This window comes from Pezoporus flaviventris, unplaced genomic scaffold, assembly GCF_033815535.1.
Source record: "Pezoporus flaviventris isolate CSIRO_AGI_PZ_B2104156 unplaced genomic scaffold, CSIRO_AGI_Pfla_v1 ptg000029l, whole genome shotgun sequence".
In the NCBI taxonomy this organism is placed as follows: domain Eukaryota; kingdom Metazoa; phylum Chordata; class Aves; order Psittaciformes; family Psittacidae; genus Pezoporus; species Pezoporus flaviventris.
The window spans coordinates 5,664,621-5,682,490 of NW_026892577.1; the positions used below are offsets into that span (position 1 = coordinate 5,664,621).

Here is a 17,870-nt window from a genome sequence, read left to right on the forward strand (position 1 = left end):
GCTGTAAAAGCAAAGACCAAGCGGTGCTGCTGGACCTGAAAGAGCCTAATGGTAAGGCCTAGCACTGCACCAATGAGGCTTTTCTTCACTAGAGGGTGAGGAGCAGCAGCACAGTGGGGTGGCCAGCCTCGGCAGGCAGCAGCTTGCACAGAGGTGCATGGACCTGCCCTGAACTGGTGGGCCAGGCATCAAACAGCAACTGGAAAGCCAACACAGCCTGGTGCCACTTCAGCCAGCATCCATGTCTCTTTATTCCTCTCACACTGCAGTGTAGAGGACACCACCCACCCTTACTAATTTATCTTCACAATCCCCAAACAAGCTGAACGTAATGAGCATTAGAGTAACTACTTTTTTTCCCTGTTGAAGAAGCAAAACCATAATGAAGTCTGACCCCCCTGCTATTCTGAGGCAAGCACAAACTAGGAAACGTGGTTTTTAAAAACCCCCTTGCTTCCAAAACATGCCATTAAAAAAAAATTAATGTAAATTTTGATGAATTTTTTCCCTATTCACTGTAGTGTTTTTATTTTGAAGCAGAATCACACATTGTTCAGTGGGACAGTGAGATTTCATCTGTTTCCAGGAGGAAAATCAAACAGGAGATCATACAGTAATACATATACCAGACACCTGATGATTTTTTTGGCAGAAGAATTTAGTAAATGAATAATAAATGAATTGTCTAAATGACTCAAATAACAGAGAAAACTTCAAGTGTATCGATTCACAAATCTAAGTACAGCTCTGCAGCTCTGATAGAGCCAACAACTCTTACTTGAATAGGAACTATACAACTACTTTACTCTCTTTAGATCTTTACTTTTCCTTGTGTAGGCTATGAAAAAGAATATGCAAAAGATTTTCAATTTTCGTTTATTTACTAATGCTCATTACTACACACAGAGTTAGCCATCTGAATGGGCAGCTGAAAGGATGCTCAACCAAAGCAGCACATAGTTGTAGCCACTGCCTCACCTGGAGGTGATGAAACCTGTAAGGTATCTATTACTTATGTCATGTTTACCTTGGCTTCATTTTTAACTTGGCTGGCCTAACATGAAGAGCAGGGCCAATCTGGTTGAGCATAAAAACATTGATTTCATTTCAAGCACAGCTTTCTCAAGTTAGAATTCCTCTTTTTGCTCCATCATCTCAATCTATACTTCGACCCTGGATTTTCCTTCTGAAAAGGATTTTTTCTATGGACACCAACCCAGTATTCAAGCTTATTTTTTACATAGTTGAAATCAAACAAGTGTGTAATTTAAGTCTCTGAGATTTGTAACGGAAGCAGCACAGCACTGTTTGCACTTTTCTTCATGTAGCAGTGGCAACCACAAATAAAATTGATTATGGTTTTTATAAGATTGCCTGGGATAGGAAAGTTGTCTCTTGAGCAGCAATGCTAAATGTGAGCTGCACATCGATAACTGTGGGACTAATAGCTTGTAAATTAGTCACTGGAATGATGAGCTGATCCTAATGGATTGTGTCCTGCTCCCACTGAATTCCCCCTTACTTTCCTTTGAAGATCCCAGCCCCTGTTCCTTCCACTTAGTTCATTGCATTCAGCACTATTTGCCTGGTTCCCTCAAGCCCTCTTTAACCAGCTCCTTTTGGACTAAGCTGCTCTCAAATCTCTGGTCCATTTTCCACTCTCTGCTCATCTCATTGCAGTCAAACCAGTCATCTTGCAGGCTTTATAGTTCCACCAACAGTGGGTACCCAGAGCTAGAAACAGGCAAAGTGATGGGAGCGAGATGCTCACAAACCCAGAGTGTCTCTGAACCCACACCACCAGCACAGCCTTCAGAGAACCAGACAGAGAATGGAGAGACCTGGCACTGCGAAAAATCAGTGTCTGGGGCTCACAAAGGGAAACGCAGTTGCTGTCCAGGGAGGCTTTCCTCATTAACAGCCAACAACTGCATCAGCTCACTGGAAAGCCAGCATGGTTTTGCTGCTTCAGAGTCCTTATCCAAAACCTGAATATTTTTGAGGTTGGGAAGCTTTGGTATGAGCTTTGGTACCATCACAATGTTTCACAGCGTTTCACAGCAGCTGCAGTCAAATTCCCTAACCCTTGGTTGTAACATGGACGTTCCCAGTTGGCAATCTTCCTGTGATGCATAACAAAATGCAAAGAGGTAGGAATCACCATGCTTCTATGAAATGCTTCAGAAAAAGGAATATCAGTGAATCCTTTTGGCTGAGAAGTTGACATTTTGTGTGGAAAGCAGCACTTTTCTTTCAGCGTGTTTACAGACGGGCACCTAGTGTTTCACTGCAAATTTTGAGCGTTGAGGGGTTGTGTGTGTGTGCGTGTGTGCGGTGTCAGCATAGTTCAGTGTTTACATTCAAAGCAATTATAGTAATGTTATAATCATCCTTAAGGCGGGTATTGCAAAACTGAATGATTTATTGCAAAACTTGATTCAAACGTGCTCCAAAGTGGAACCGATTCATGAACAGCCTGAGCTCGGCTCTGTAATGGCATCCTGAAGCCAGCAAAGCAATGTGTTTACATTATTTAGAGTCTGTAGCTTGTGCTTAGAGTACACCACTTTAACAACATGTATTTATTTCCTCTTTTCCCCTTATCATGGTGCCTCCAATATGCACAAAGTTTTCTCCATTCTGACACCCATTCCCAGACATCCTCTTTGGCTACCCTGACACCCTCCATGCACAACCCTCACTATGCAGCACACAGCTCTAGTACAGCACCTCAATTCCCCTCCTCTGGGCCCCTCTTTCTGCTTCTCACACAGCGACCTGAAACTGCCTGGCTTGCTGGGATAGCTTGAGGAATGACTAAGTGGAAACAACAGCTTCATTTCACTACTCCAACTCCCAGAGGAAGCCCGTCATATACTGTTCTAGCCAGTACCAGCGCTCACTTGTGCGCTTAATCAAGTGGGACACAAAAAGTCCAAGCAAGTGACCCCCATGATGGAAGAGCCATGCACAGGATGTTCTGAGCAAGGAGGATCCTAGCAGCGGGAGAAGGTGGAAAACCCAGATATCCTGGCCCCTCAAGCTGCTCCTGAAGCTGAGGTTCCCATGGGAGAGCTGCCCAACTCTTGGTGTCACATCCAACAAGGGGTCTGAGAGGTAGACATTGCACATAAGCCCCCTTCACTCTGCATGGCTTTGGGACTGTCCCTCCAGCAGCCCGCCCCATACACTTGGTGCCAAAATAAATTCCCAGGTAAGGAAGAAGCATGTGTGAAGTTACCCCTTCCCTTTCCTCTTTTACCCTTCCCTCCACAAGCAGAGGTGTTCACTTTATGGCCTCATTCACAAACTTTTTGCCTCGAGTGATTTTCATACACAGAAACAGCATCATTGAATTTTGCTTAGTTAAGGCAAGACGGCTCATGTCAGAAAATGTTTGCTAGATTGGGTCTCATTTTGTAACATTTCCCCTCAAAGGATCATTCAATGATGCATCTTAGAATCAGATTCCAGAGAGGGAACTATGAGAAACATCAATAAAAAAAGAAACTGTGAGGAAACTAAATATAGAACAGGCCAATATGAATTAAACAACATCCTAGAAATCTTCACACAATAATTGATTTGCTCATTTGTACTTCTTTCTATTCTTTAATCTTTCAGCAGGGCTTCAATCCTCCCCCCATTGCTTTTTTAATATTCTCTGTTCATCTGTTGTCTACAATATTGTTTCTGATCTCTCTCATCCCATCAATCATCTATAAAAAGAGACTAGTCCACACACTCTGGTCTCCAATCCTAATGACTGTAAAGAACTAATCACCTAAACTGAGTGATGTTCATTGTTGTAAGTGTCTCTTTGATTTATTAAACATCTCCATATAAATTCCTGCATGTTTTGCAAGTTGTTTCCTAGAACCTGTATGAAGGCACTTTGAAATCCTAAAACTGGCTGCTTATGGGGTTTTTGGTTCACCTAATAAATGAATTCTTGTAATGAAATATGAGCTTTTACTTCACTGAAAGGACCACTCAATTCCAAATTCAGGTCAGATGCTCAAGTCTGAACTTCCCCTAAATACACAGCAAACTTACAAAGACCACTCATATACACTTCATATCAATATGAAAGTACTGTATGCATCACTTCAGCACATCTGCTTGCTGATGAAGAGCTACAGGCATTATGCAAATACTCCTAATGATGGCATTTTCCCTAGCTGTCACTTTCACATGCTGTTGCAAGCTCTTAGTTGAGCATGGAGACTTCAATCTGACTAAATAAAGTTTAACAACTGACATAAGATCGAATTCTGTCCTAGTCAAAACGATGCGTTCAGCACCACGCCATCAGTGTGCAACTACTCCTCACAGCGCTAAGGTGTCATTTATTTGAGTGCTGAAGTCAGCCTCTTTGACCATACCTCAATGGTGAAGCAACCAAATCCTCAAAAAAGGATACGGGTGCCACCAAATTTGGGGATTCTCAAAGGGCTGCAAGATCCAGGTTCTGCCAGTCATGTCAAGGACTCTCTCCCTATCTGTCCTGGTCTCTCTTGAAAGAAAATATACTAAAGATGGAGCAGAATTCAACATGCACAAGGTATGTCTGAAGATGGTACGAGGCTTTTGAAAGAACATATCATCAGCATGTGATATTCTCATGAGCTAATTGTGACAACAGGAGCTAGATAAAATATTACATGGACACAACTGTTGGTAGAACCACACTCAGGACAATACTCAAAATAGAGGACCAGTATTACCAGCAACTCCTCTCTGGGTCTGCCTTAAGACTTGTGCTACTCATGCTTTTCCAATGGCACCTTAGGGTGCAGGACTAGAAAGAAACAGTATAAAAAGTTATGAATAATGCCGTTCTGGGAAAGATTTTTTTGCCAATGAGAAGTTTACAAATTCCTTCCCCATTTCCCATGCTGGACTGCACAGAACAGAGTACCTGCTAAAGATGAATGCATATTCCTTAATGTTCACCACAGTCTTTACAGCATTCCCTGCTACTGAACCAGCTACTGTTACAGGTGGGTGAGTTTCATGCATTGCTTGCCTTAGTGCCTCATACTAAGTAAAATAAAAGATGTTAATAATCTTATTATTACAGAAACATCATGGAAACTCATAAATACAGATTCGACAGTTAACATCACAAATCTGTGAAAACTTTTTTTTTTCAGCACACTATAGGCATAGTTATGCTGGCAGGCAAAAGAAGAGGGGAAAAATTATATGCAATTTATTCTATAAATTTACCCACTTTTCCTGTTTACAAAATCTGCATTAATACCTTACAGCTTTTGTGTTCTGCAGCCATTAACAAAACATTCTCCTACAGCCCTCTGGTAAGGGTGGATTAAGCTGGGTTGGCAAGTCTTGGTTTGGTGTATAGAGCTCATTGCTTTCCTTTTCACTGCCTGATCAGCCAATTGTTGACACTTAGAATGAGATTTTATTTCCTTGCATTCACTTTAACATTCAAAATCTGCTTTCTGTGCATAGCTTTGGATCTTAAGCAGACATCAATGTTTTTGTGATTGTAGTTGTCAGCTAGAGTAGCCACAGAAAGTGCATATGTTCAGAAAGGGCTGCAACATAGAAATACAGCAGAAGAGGGGTCTTCTCTCTCACACACTTTTTTGGAAGGAAAGAGAGGAAATGATGTTTGGAAAAAAATTTGATTTCACCCCCCAGAATAACTGAAAAATAAATAAAGTTGATCTAGATTTCTGTTCAAGCAAACAATCATGGAACTGATTAGTGAAGTTTAAAACCTCCCCATCATTTGTACTTATAATGTTGCTGTAAAAAGGTATTTCTATTGATGTCAGGTAAGAGAACTCCATTACCGAGTTATAATAACATAAATGAATAATAGCCATCCTCAACACTGGTGTCAGCATCTTTATCATAGATGCTGATTTGGAGTAGGTGATTTCCCAGCTCTCAGGAAGGGGAGACTCATTCCCATTCCAAGAGGCTATTACTCAGAGGGCCACCACACAAATGGACAGAGATTAGGAACATGTGACAGTCTTTGCATAGGTGAACAGCTCTACAAAAAGGATTGCAGAGAGAAATGTTATTAAAGAGCTTATGAAGTAGTGCTCAGGCAGGATAGAAGCTTTATATTGTCAGGAAGAAAGCACTATTGGAAGGTTGAAAACACAAAGAATTTAACCCCCAAGCAAGTCCAACCAAAACATTTACTTAGAGTTGTATCACACCACTCTGCAGTTGTATTAGTACCATATACATCAAATACCTGCTGATCATAGAATCAGTCCAGAAATTTGGTATCAGGGGATTCACTGAGAAAGGATCTGTGATTTTTCTCTGTGCAACAATACTGACAACTTAAAGTCTATTATCTCACAACCTATCCCAAGGTTAAAACAGAGTTTTTTCTCTCTTCTCAAACAAATGATTCCCAAATCTCTGTTGGATAAATATAGTAATGATTTAACCTGCTTTACAGTCTATTGAGCTTTAAACATGCCAGCTCATCTAAGAGCAGATATTACAAATTCTACAGGTCTGGTCTGGGAGAAAATCCTACATCTTGAAGAAAAGAAACAAAGACTATGCTTTTCTGATTGGTGAGGAGTTTCTTTGCTTTGGTTTTGCTTTTCCCAGGAAGATGGTTGCTGCTCAAGAGGCACTGAGCAGTAAAGGCGGCTGAAAGTTGTTAGTCTTGGTGGAGGTGAGCTGTATGGTTAGAGGGCAGAGAGAGAGAGGTCAGAGGTATAGAAGATCAATAAATTATTGTACAGGAATTGCCACAGCGGACACCTCATTCCTACTTTGTGTGTGCACTTATAAATACCCGTCCGTATCACCAATCCCTGGCTCAGCTGAAAAAGGTTCTGTATCTTTGACGTGAGGCAAGAAGATCTCCATCCCCGCAGTTCTACTGAGATTACTCAGCTGTGAACAGATAACTCGATACAAAGAAGAGGAAGAAAAAGCAAGGAAAAAAAGTAGAAGCAGACAATTTCATAGAGCCCAAACCAGACAAGACTCTCTCTGATGACCAAGGGAAAAGCTTTGATAAACGGTAGGGCAGCTCCTCAAATCCAGGTCTCTGAAAGTGGGGGTGGAACACTGCAGGAAATAATGTGAGAGTCCCTGCTGTGGGAGTCAAGGGAGACAGGGAAAATAGTTCAGGTAATAAAAAAAATGTTAATATTACAAGAGTGGAATGCATCTGAGCATAATTCCAGACTTTTAAGTTCAGTTTTCAAATCTTAGGGAAAGAAAGAGGCAGCCCGCTGCCATCTCACTGGTTTGTCACATTGGGTTTAAGGTGTGGAATAAATCAAAACTTTTTTTTCGGAACGTGGTACAAAGAAGCGCATTAATAATACATGAAAAATGTTCATCACGTTGGCGTGCATCCGTGGAAGAACTGTTTTAAAGAAGCTATGAACAACACATGAAAAGATTTGACCAAGGTTTCACTTCTGAGGTGTCGGGGTGGGGGCAAGGCGAGCATTCCTCTTACCCACTGATGTGCTATGCCCGTGACTTGCCTCTTGGGTGGAGAAGTTGGGTTCCCAAAGCAGGGATGATTCTTTTTTCCCCCACAAGCAAGTGAGGAAGTTTGAATCCTCTGAGCCACCCCCTCTAAGTGCATTCAAGAGGAACAGAGAGAGAAATAAAACAAAACCTCCCAGTTAACTGGTAGCTGCAATGCCTTTTCTTCCTCTGCATGCTGAATGTTTAAATGTCTAAAGACTCAAATGACTGCTGCTCTCAGCAAACATCAGTGTGCTCCGCTCCACACACTGTGTTGCAGAGGACTGGGACACATGCAATGCCTGCATCCTGTGCCTTTCTGAATGGTTTTGCTTTCCCTTCGCTTCCAGTTACGTGCTGGAATAAGAGTTGTTCTGACTAAAAGCACACGACTGCTATTTATGGAAGAGCATAGCTGCAATAGATATTTGTTTCTAAGCTAGCTGAACCTATCAGCAATCATAATGTGGGAGAGATGAAAGGGAAGAGAATATAAACACAAAAATGACATTTGTGATTTGGATTGTGGTAGCGCCCAAATGTTCCACACAAAAATGAGCTATAGGCACCCTTTCCCCATACGGTGTTAGAGTGACAAGAGCTATTTGTGTGCCACCACCTCTGTGGGGCTGTTCATGAGGGAACCACTTTGGAGACCTTTTACTGCAGGAATGCAAGAGCTTTGTTTCTACCATCTCTTCTGTGAGATCAAGCAAGGTCAAACTGGAAAATTTACATAGTGGATAGAAAGAGAAGGGGAAAAAAGGATGGTCACTCGACTGTGTCAAGCAACACAGCAGTCTGTTACTCCCTGCTCTCCCACACATGTTGGAGGACTCTTCAGCTGTGCCTGGGCAAGCACAGAAGGAAGGACTGTGCTCTGCATCATGTTCTATGGGGTGGAAGAACTGCAGCTGATGGGACCTCAACATGGCATTTTGCATGTGTTTCATTCCTCTCTTCCCGTGCACTGCTGCTCCACTCCTTCCCTCTGCCTCTGAGGAGCCCAGAGGTAAGCGTGGTTGTTGTCAGACCATGTCACAAGCCACACATGGGGATATGGCCAAGGGACCTGTTTGCAGTTACCTTCTGGTGGCCACCACCTCTCCATGGAGCGAGGAGAGCAATCCTCAGCAAACCCAGAATCCTAAGCAAGGAGTGGCTCAGCACCCAAAATTACCCTGTCTTTACCTGATGGACCCCGATGTTCAGGTGCAAGGGATGAGAAAAAGGGAATTCACCACTCCAGCAGACAGTCATTGCACTCCTTATATATGCCTTAAGACTGTTGTCACCATCTTCATTCGTAGTTTTGTGAACTACTTTTAACTTATTTAATAGACTTTCACAATAGGAAAAAAAGACCCTAAGGAAAGAGAATAAAAAATGTTACTTTTCTAAGACCTTGCCTGGCAAATTTCAGCTCAGAAACCCCAGAGAATGCAGAAGAGATTAATGAAAATGCTGAGAATCACCATAATAATTCCAACTACCCGCACCAGTGTCAGCAGGCTCAGCAGGGCCTGTCATTAGAAAGCCCCCTTTTAAAATGAGTGTCCTTCCTATTAGTTAAATTATCCAGACTGTGGCGAAGAATATTCCAAGGTGACAGAAATGGGGACAGTGCAGACTGCTAAAAATGAAAATCAGATAATTGCTCATAAATTACTTCTGGGGTCTTTCAAGATCTTTCAGTCTTGCTGACTGAAAGGCAAGTCATTTGGAATGCAATAATTAAAATAAAAGCTTCAACATACAGGAAATGTAGTTGGAAGGAAGATATTAAGAGATCCATTGTACCTGCATAAATTATCAGCTGGATTTCAATAGCATCCTGAATTCATTCTTTAAAAATGTAAGTACAGATGAGGGCCTTGGCATGGAGACCAACCCTGGTTTTGGTCCCCAGTCTCCTCCCTGGACTTAACACGTTTCTGCCAGGGGGGTAGAAAAGACACGGATATTATTGTCCTTCTTCATGCTTTCTCCCCACTGCTATGTCTCTTTAATACTCAAAGACATCCACCCTTGAGACAGGGGACCAATGGATCTTCAAGGGTAGCACAGCAGCTCCCAGGTCCCTTTGTATCTTCAGCCTCTCCAGAGGAGGGAGACTGCCCTAACTCACATGGGTTGAAGGGATAAACCAAAAGTTCTTCCCTTGGGATGGTACCTTGGGGCCTCAACAGGAAATATTTTTAAACAGGAGATCTTTTCTCCTAATTTGCCACATCTGAGAGCAGAATTAATGTCACTTGGCGCTCTGCACAGCCACCTCCATATTAGTTTTTCAGTAGTTTTAGATGAAAGCTTCTCAGAGGCAGAAGGGGTGCTCTGGTGAGCTGAGGGTCAAGACATAGTCACCTCTTCGGCTGTATTCTCTCTTCTTTTTCTGATCATCCCACACAGCTACCAACTGTTTGGAGCTCCAGAAAACATCTGTTAAAAATCCCTTTGACATTCATTTACCGCTGACCACGTTTGGTCTAAAAACATTAAGAAACTATTTCACCCGTCTTGGCTTTTATTGGACTACACGGAGATGTTTTTTTCAGACTTTTCTTTTTAAAGCCAGACTGTATTTTGTTGGTTGCCCAGAGGATTTCATGCATGGGCTGCCCTATAAATAAGTCTTATTATTCCCCAGTGGCAAATGTGGTTTCTTTCTGAGAAGCTGTGTAATAGCTCAAGGGGGATAAACAGGAATTTTCTGATGGTGTTAAGTTTCACAATTAAGCACAATTAAATAGTTCTCTCTATAAGAGGGATAGCTAACCAATTTTTAAATGACCTTTAGTTTCATACTGAAGCCAGCAAGTCCTCTGCCCATCAGATACAGCTTGGCAGCAAGAAGGTGAGGACATGAGCCACCAACTTGTGATGCTCCGTGGTTCCCCCAGAGATAAATGTGGTTCTCCCAGCCAAATTTATAGCTAGGAGGAGGTAAGAGAAGCTGTAAAGTCTACTGCTGGGCTGGCAATGTTATACTGATCCAGTAAGGACAAGGACCAGCCGGTTGAAAGAGCCTGTGTTGTTCAAGGCAAAGCAGGAGGCAAGCATGCGGGACAGTGACTCTGCAGCATGAATGACACCATCTTTTTGGGGGAAGGGAAATAGAAGATTTCTCTCTTCAAGGCTGATTCCCTGCATTTTTTGCCAAAACTGAATTAACTCCATGAACATAGGGCAAATGTACATATACTACAGGGCTTCTTTCATGAATAAAGGATGCCAGGTCACCTAACCTCCATCCAAACGAGCAGTGCAGGAAGGCAGAGAAGTGAAAGTAATTTGAATTCAGAAATCAGCAAATATCACACAAATTCACATGGTTTTCACCAATCTGTCCCCTGCCCTAGCACTGCCAGCATCTCCTCTAGCCATCTCTCATAGACCTTGCATGGCAGAGATGCTGCAGCCTCCTGGCACAGCCTCTTCTAGCGCCTATCTTGCTGCAATGACACAATGCCAGACTTAAACGCAAAGGAAGGGACACGGATGACTTTTCTACTCATGACATAGATATGATGCTTTTCCCCAGTCCCATCACCTAAAGCTCTCTTTGTACCTGGTGGTTTAGTATACGTTCAAAATTTCCATTAGAATGAGTCTTGACTGTTCTTCCTGCTCTTTAAGCTTGAGAAATCCTTTGCATAGGATTCAGAGCATGCAGGTGAGAGTGTTCCTGCAGGCTGACCTTTCTATAATCTGTAACTGTCAGTGGCCGTGGTTTCAGCTTTATCTGGAAACTTATAGGGAAAAATGTCTCCTGGAACAACGAGAAAAAGGTGGATAAAAAACCTGTGCAATTTTCAGGATGTCTGAGAAGGATGGCAATTCCTCAGTGAATGCCTGAAATAAGAAGTCAAGCCCAAATAAAGAGCTCATGCTCCTGTTTTATGACTAGATCTTAGTTTTACATTGAAGTCAGCTATATTAAGTGGTACCTGGGCCCTTCAGAGTTAAGCCACAAAAGGCATCATGGGGCTGATGCTCAGAGGCACCACTGAGGTCTGCGTCTCCAGGACATGTACCCACCAGAGGGGGACTAGCTAAATGCATCGAGATGGACTGTGTGTTGCTATTATATATGAAGCATGTGCATGCAGCCCAGTGGGTATCAGGTTTATTTGTACACAGGGGAACTTTTAGTCTTTCAGTGCAGAAACCCACCAGAGAGCCAAAGGATATCAGGCTGCAGAGTTGGTATTTTATGATAGGTCTCAGTTCCAGCACTGCCAGTCTCACATGCTCCTCTTAAATTTCCCTGTTCCTTTACCACACTCTTTCTATATAATCACCATTAAAAAAAAATTCACATGAAAAGCGTTCAAAAGTGAAAGAGGTTGGAGAAAAACTGCCAACTGGGCTAAAAATATTAAGCAAATCATTTCCATGAAGTAACAGATTTCTAGTGCTGCTTAGCTGGGACTTTGAACAGCTTGCTGCACTCACAAGAGAGTGCTTTCTTAGTTTATGTTGTACATCAGCTTCATGTTGAGCAGTTGTTTGCTTCAGCAAATGAGGAACACACATTTTCTGATGGAGACTGCCTACCTCAAGGACAAACTAAATGCAGATCTGCAGCTCGGAGAGCATTAACTTTTTGTGCAATTTAGCTAACAAATGTAAAAATATGTACTCGAGGACTTTCTTCAAGCTGGAGCAGACACATACTGAGAAAAAGACCATGAAAATGGAATGACGTTGAGTCTGAACTCAAAGCTGAGTACTTGAACACGCATTAGCCCAGGTCTGACCTCCATTCTTATGCACTTTTTTGAGAGGCAGACCTTTGCATTCATCTCTCTACTCAGACACAGCTTTGTTTTCCTCCCCCAATGGCAGGAACTCTTTCTTTTTATGTAAGCATCCAGCTGCCTAAATCTCTGTATCTAACTCAGACATACAGTAAAAACAAGGTAGTCCTGTTTACCCTCTGCACTGCCTCTGCCCAATCGACCAGGATTCATCCCTACACCCAAATGAACTGGGCCACGTTTTTGGTGAAGTAACAGTGAAGATAGAAAAGGGAAGAGGGAGTGAGTGAGGCTGCCAAACGCAGCTGCGGCAAGTGACACTGGGACACACAGCAGAGAGGGGACAAGTACTTGTGGGATGGAGCAAATTATGCAGTTTGTTTACTCTGCAGTGATGAAACAGAAAGGTCAGTTTCTATACACCCTGGCTTATAGGCTGGTATATATGATTCATATATATGTATTTTAAGTCTTCTATATCTTTGCAGCTCAGGCTGCCACTCGCTTCTAGTCTTCTAACAAGCAGGCTTTTGAACAGCGTTCATGCTCACTTTTTAAGTTCCAAAAGAAGCATCTCTTGCTGTAGAGGCTGCTGCTAATGAGAGATGAGGCAAAGTGGGGAGACAGCTCTGCTCTAGGTCATCTCTGTGCTGTGCCATCCTGCGCTGTGTGAGCAGATGATAGCAACGCTCTCCACCACTCCGGCTGCACCGCGTGGGTCAGAGTCTGTGTTAGCACACAAGTAACCATTAACCTGGCCTTTGCTGCTGGCTTCCAGAAACATTTCTGAGCATTCACCTCTCGTTCTGCAAATAACAGTTGCATTCAAGGAAATGTCAGTGAGCAACAAGATAGGGCTCGCTAGAATAGGAGTCACGGAAAAGCAAGGTCATGGCAACACAGACTTCACTCCAGTCTGGGCAAACAAAGCAGCTCTGTCTCACTGGCTTGATCTGTGTGATGGGGGATGCAGAAGAACTGCCAGAGCAATGGTACGTCTGCACTTCAACTCACAGCCACAGGACTGGGCTGTGGACACAAGGTCGCTCTGCTCTTCCCACCATTGGGCATATACTTGACATTTGAGTGGCATGACCTGCACGTTGGTCTGGCCTGTGCCAGGAAGACCCATTGAAATAGGTGCTCGGCATCTCTTAGCCTTTGGTCCTTTGGGATTTTATTCACGAAGCAGGGAAGTAAATCTTCTCTCCAGCCACATGCACTTCACACTCAACACTAGAGATGTGAAATATTGAGGTCTGAAAGAAGGTAACTTAGTATGTATACAAATGGGTATCTCCCCATTTTATGATTCACAAAATACAGGATTGAGAACTGTGTGTGCACAGTATTATTAATGGCTGCAGCACACTTGTCTGGCCAAGCTTGTTGGCCAGCAGAAGTGGCAGCTACCTGCAAATCACTGCTGCTGTCAGTACCATGTAAGAACGCCTCAAACCCTGCCTCAGTTCCACTGACACTTCATAATCCCTGGCCAGTAGGAGCCAGCACAGGCATAGAGAGTCCTGGTATCTCTCCTCCTCTTTACAGCTCCTTTATAAGAAAGCTCCCCACACTAGGAACATCAGTTTATCAGAAGATAAAATCATGTTTTATCATGTTGTATCAGTGATACAACAGCATCTTATGAAGAAATTCCCACACCTTTGGAGGACAACAGTAACAGACGAAAGACTTTAACTTAGACCTGGTCTGGCTTTGATTTCCTGTGTCCCTCAAAATAAAAAGCGATGTCTACACAGTCTCACAAAGACCTGAAAAACAGAGGAAGGAAAGATGATTCTTATGCGGTTAAATGTTTCTAAAAGCCAACCAGTGTTCTCCACCCACTGTCTCTTTCCCAGCAGACAGCTTCAGGAGCTAGGCAACTCACTGCTTGGTGAAATGGTTGTACAAAACGTTGAGCAGAAGTCCTTCTTATTTGCAGCTCTCCTACCTTCAGCACCACTACAGCAGGGATCAGTTTCATCTGCAGTACAGGGCTGTGTAGTTTATACATCCTCCTGTCTTATAATTCCCAAGCTGCACTGTACAAGCAAGGAAGCAATAAAAGACATGGTACATAGACAAGACTTACAGACTGCACTCAGTCCTGATGCTGTAAAAAGCACCTAGCTGAAACAAAGATCTAAGTTTCACATCACTTATTTAACTTCCAAACACCATATCCTAAGTTTTACAGTGATAGGCACTACAGAAAACACAATGAGAAATTGATGGGTAATTATGGTTGTGGTTTTGACTTTTACCATCATCTAAAACTGTAGTAAAGTCAGAAGACATAGGTTTATGCTTCTGGAGATAGGTGTTTAAATCTAGTTTGTGTCATAAGTGATCTGAATGGAATGGTCACAGCTTGATGCCTAACCAGGCTTAGATAAGTCACTTTGATTTAGAATTAGATGGGGCTTTATGTACCAGAACACATGTACTGCACTATTTGATACAAATGAATGTGACCGTTTTGGGGAAAAGAAAACAATAATAATAAGGGAATAAGGAAAAACAATAATCAGAGAAAACCAATAATAATAAGGGAATAAGATAATAGTAAGGGAATAAAGGAAAAATTGAATAAAGGGAATAAACAATAATAATAAGGGAATAATAAGAAAACAATAATAGGGGAAAAAGGAATAAGGGAACAAGATACTTCATTTCAGACAGAAGGTTGTAGACAGTGATGTGTGTGGAATGCTCCCTGGGCAGATGCCTGTAACCTGCCTGTGCCTCAGCCTGTAGCCCCTTGCACCAGCTTTGAGAGCTGCACTTTGTGAAGCACTGCTTGATTTGGGAGGAAAGGAAGAGGCAGACAGAAGCAGCTGGTGACATAAAATGTTAGCAGAACAAACCAGATAGACGTTTTAAGTAGCGTGCACATATAGATCACAGGGGAACTCTGAAATGCATGATTAAGTATTGAAGTGGCCATTGCACACTCCATAACCCCTGACTGCTACAGAAACCCACGCAGGCAGGAACCGCTCAGGTTGCAGCATCCCTTGATGTCCAGATACATGACAAAAGTGTGAATCATAACACAGCAAGAGACCGGACAGGTCAGACCTGGTCCAGAAATGGGGTCAGTAGCAAGCATCAAGCATCCATCCCCTGCCGACTGCGATGGCGGTCTGTGCTTCCTCCCAGGGTACAGGTGACAGTGAGACGTGTCCCTGCCAGCACAGGTGGCCCTGGCTCACCCCCATCAGCCTGTGTAGCCCCACAGGACACCTCTGCTCCTGGGTAGCAATGCCCACATGGGGTTGTGTATGGGGCCGGCACTGCTGGAAGCGCTGGAAGGCAACGCAGGGTGTGATGGGGTGAGATATAACTACATGGGAGCACCCCCGAGTATGAAGTCCTTGCATGGGGCTGGCTGTCCCCCATGTCCCCGCAGCATGCGAGCCACGAGAGGGCACTGAAACACAACCCAAGCGCTGCAATGTGCCGAGCAGGGGGCTCCTGCCTGTCCCCCCATCCTCTATCAGAGCTTCGGATAAAATGCCAGAACAAAGGACCGATACAAGGATAGATTCATTGCTGCGTGTTTCAACTGCCCATTATGAGGTCTGAAACAAAAGTGGGGCTCATAAATACCCTACAATGAAATGCTCCATGCGTCGGGAGCTCACGCGACAAAATACGACTTTCTGCTGTAGTTGTTTGTGAGGCTACAACAATAATTGTATTGAAATTCATTTTTAATTAAACTGTTTGCTGGGCTCTGGGAATCTGCATTGGCATTTATGTAGTGTCCATCACTGCGGTATCAGTGTGCTTTATCTGCACAATCAGTTAAGCTTAGTATATTTTAATTGAAAGTCTTTCAGCTGTTACTTCCCCCTTCAGATTATCATTCATATTATAGCTGCATTTCATGCTTATCCTATCCTGAGTGATTACAAGAATTATTCTGCCATTATTTTTCATTCTTCCCTGCTTCCCCTTCACTTTCACAATCCCTTTTTAACATAAACTCTCACTGTTATGAGGGAATTTGGTGCAAATCAGTTCACAGGGTTTTTTTTCCTTTAAACTATAAACCAGATGTAAGAAACCCCCAACATGAAAAACGTGCAGCACTGAAAGACTGTCAGTCTTCAGAACTGAAAATGCACCACTGATATATATTAAAATGCTACTGGAATATGCAAGATGCAAATACTGAAATAATTTTAATAAAATATGCCTTTAAAATTTACAAGAGACAACCTCATCAAAAAAGGAGTGAAAAGAGGACCCGTTACTGCCTTTTTTTTACACAACATATTTTCTTTTACTTCATGTAAACTAAGTTTCTTTCAAAATTTATGTTAAGCATTCTTAGCTCACCTTACCATAAAACCAGGAGAAAAAAACAAAACCAAACCAAACCAACCCAAGAAATTCACAGCTTTCTTGTATGAAAGAAAAATGTTAAAATTAAAATTATTACAAGAGAGATTTTGATTTGCATTTGTCCAATAATACCAGTATATTAACATAGTGAAAAAACAAGTTCTGCAGATGGTTATATCAATGCTCTCCTGTGAGTGCATTTTTTGCTGAAATCCCTGCAGATATGTATTTTTGCTATATATTTTTAAATCTCTGACATTCACCGTCTCTCATCTCACCTATATGACACCATCTATAGTGTAAGAATTAGTGCTGAAAACCCCTACCCCAAAGAGCTTGCATCTCTGTTAAAAAGAAAAGAGACAGGACATAGAGGGAAGCTCAGAGGAAGGAACAGCATCGGAGTTGGGTTTTACTTCAGTGGGAAGCATCACGTAAGTAAGAACAATTTGTGAATAAGATTTCGTAGGACAACAGTCCACATCCAATGCTGGCAATAAGCTAATGGGTTATTTCCACATCTCACTACCACAAGCCTAAGTAACATCCACCACTTTCAGCCTGAACAAGGCATTTATTTCAGCTTCTGAGAGCTAAATTCTTCCCGACTATCAGAGCATCGTTCTAGCACTCAGCATAGACCTGCAGCTTCCCTTAGCATCTGCAAGGGCCCTGGGAGTGAAGCTTGTACTGAACAACCCAGACACTCTCTCAGTGGGATTACAGGGAGTTGTGCCATTTGTTTGTCAGACCTTTAGACTTTGGGTTTCTACTAACATCTAAGTCCACATCACTTGTGAGTGTGTGTGTGTGCCAGTATGGTAGGGGGAAAAAAAAAATCCTTCTCTAAGAATCCGTATTGCCTGGTGATGTTTTTCCAAGGAAAAAGTAGGTTTTTGTCTTGGTTTGTGCTATATTTCAGAAAGCTCATACCAAGGCAAAACCACATCGGGGACACATCTTTGTGGCTTCAGTGTATGATGTGGAAATTTCTTTCTTGTGCTTCCACAGAGCTGATTTGCATCCACAGTGTATCTCAAAATGTATAAGCATATAAGGAAAATGCTTGCACGTATCAGAACAGTGCATTCTATATGATTCTGTTCTATATCTGTATATGTATGTGCATGCATGGAAATTCTGCCTGCTGCAGAGGGGGAAGAACACACTGAAACTGCATCCCAGTTGAATTTGGTAAATTCCTGGTTACAGTAAGGAGAGCAGAGATTTCTCTGCCTCCTGGGCAGATGACCGATC

General features: G+C 42.6%; 1 protein-coding gene across 3 annotated transcripts in view; it reads right to left on the reverse strand.

Annotated features, from left to right (window-relative positions):
* Positions 1–17,870, reverse strand: part of HABP2 (hyaluronan binding protein 2) — a 66,071-nt gene that overhangs the window by 30,217 nt on the left and 17,984 nt on the right. The gene's annotated exons all lie outside the window — the stretch shown is intronic.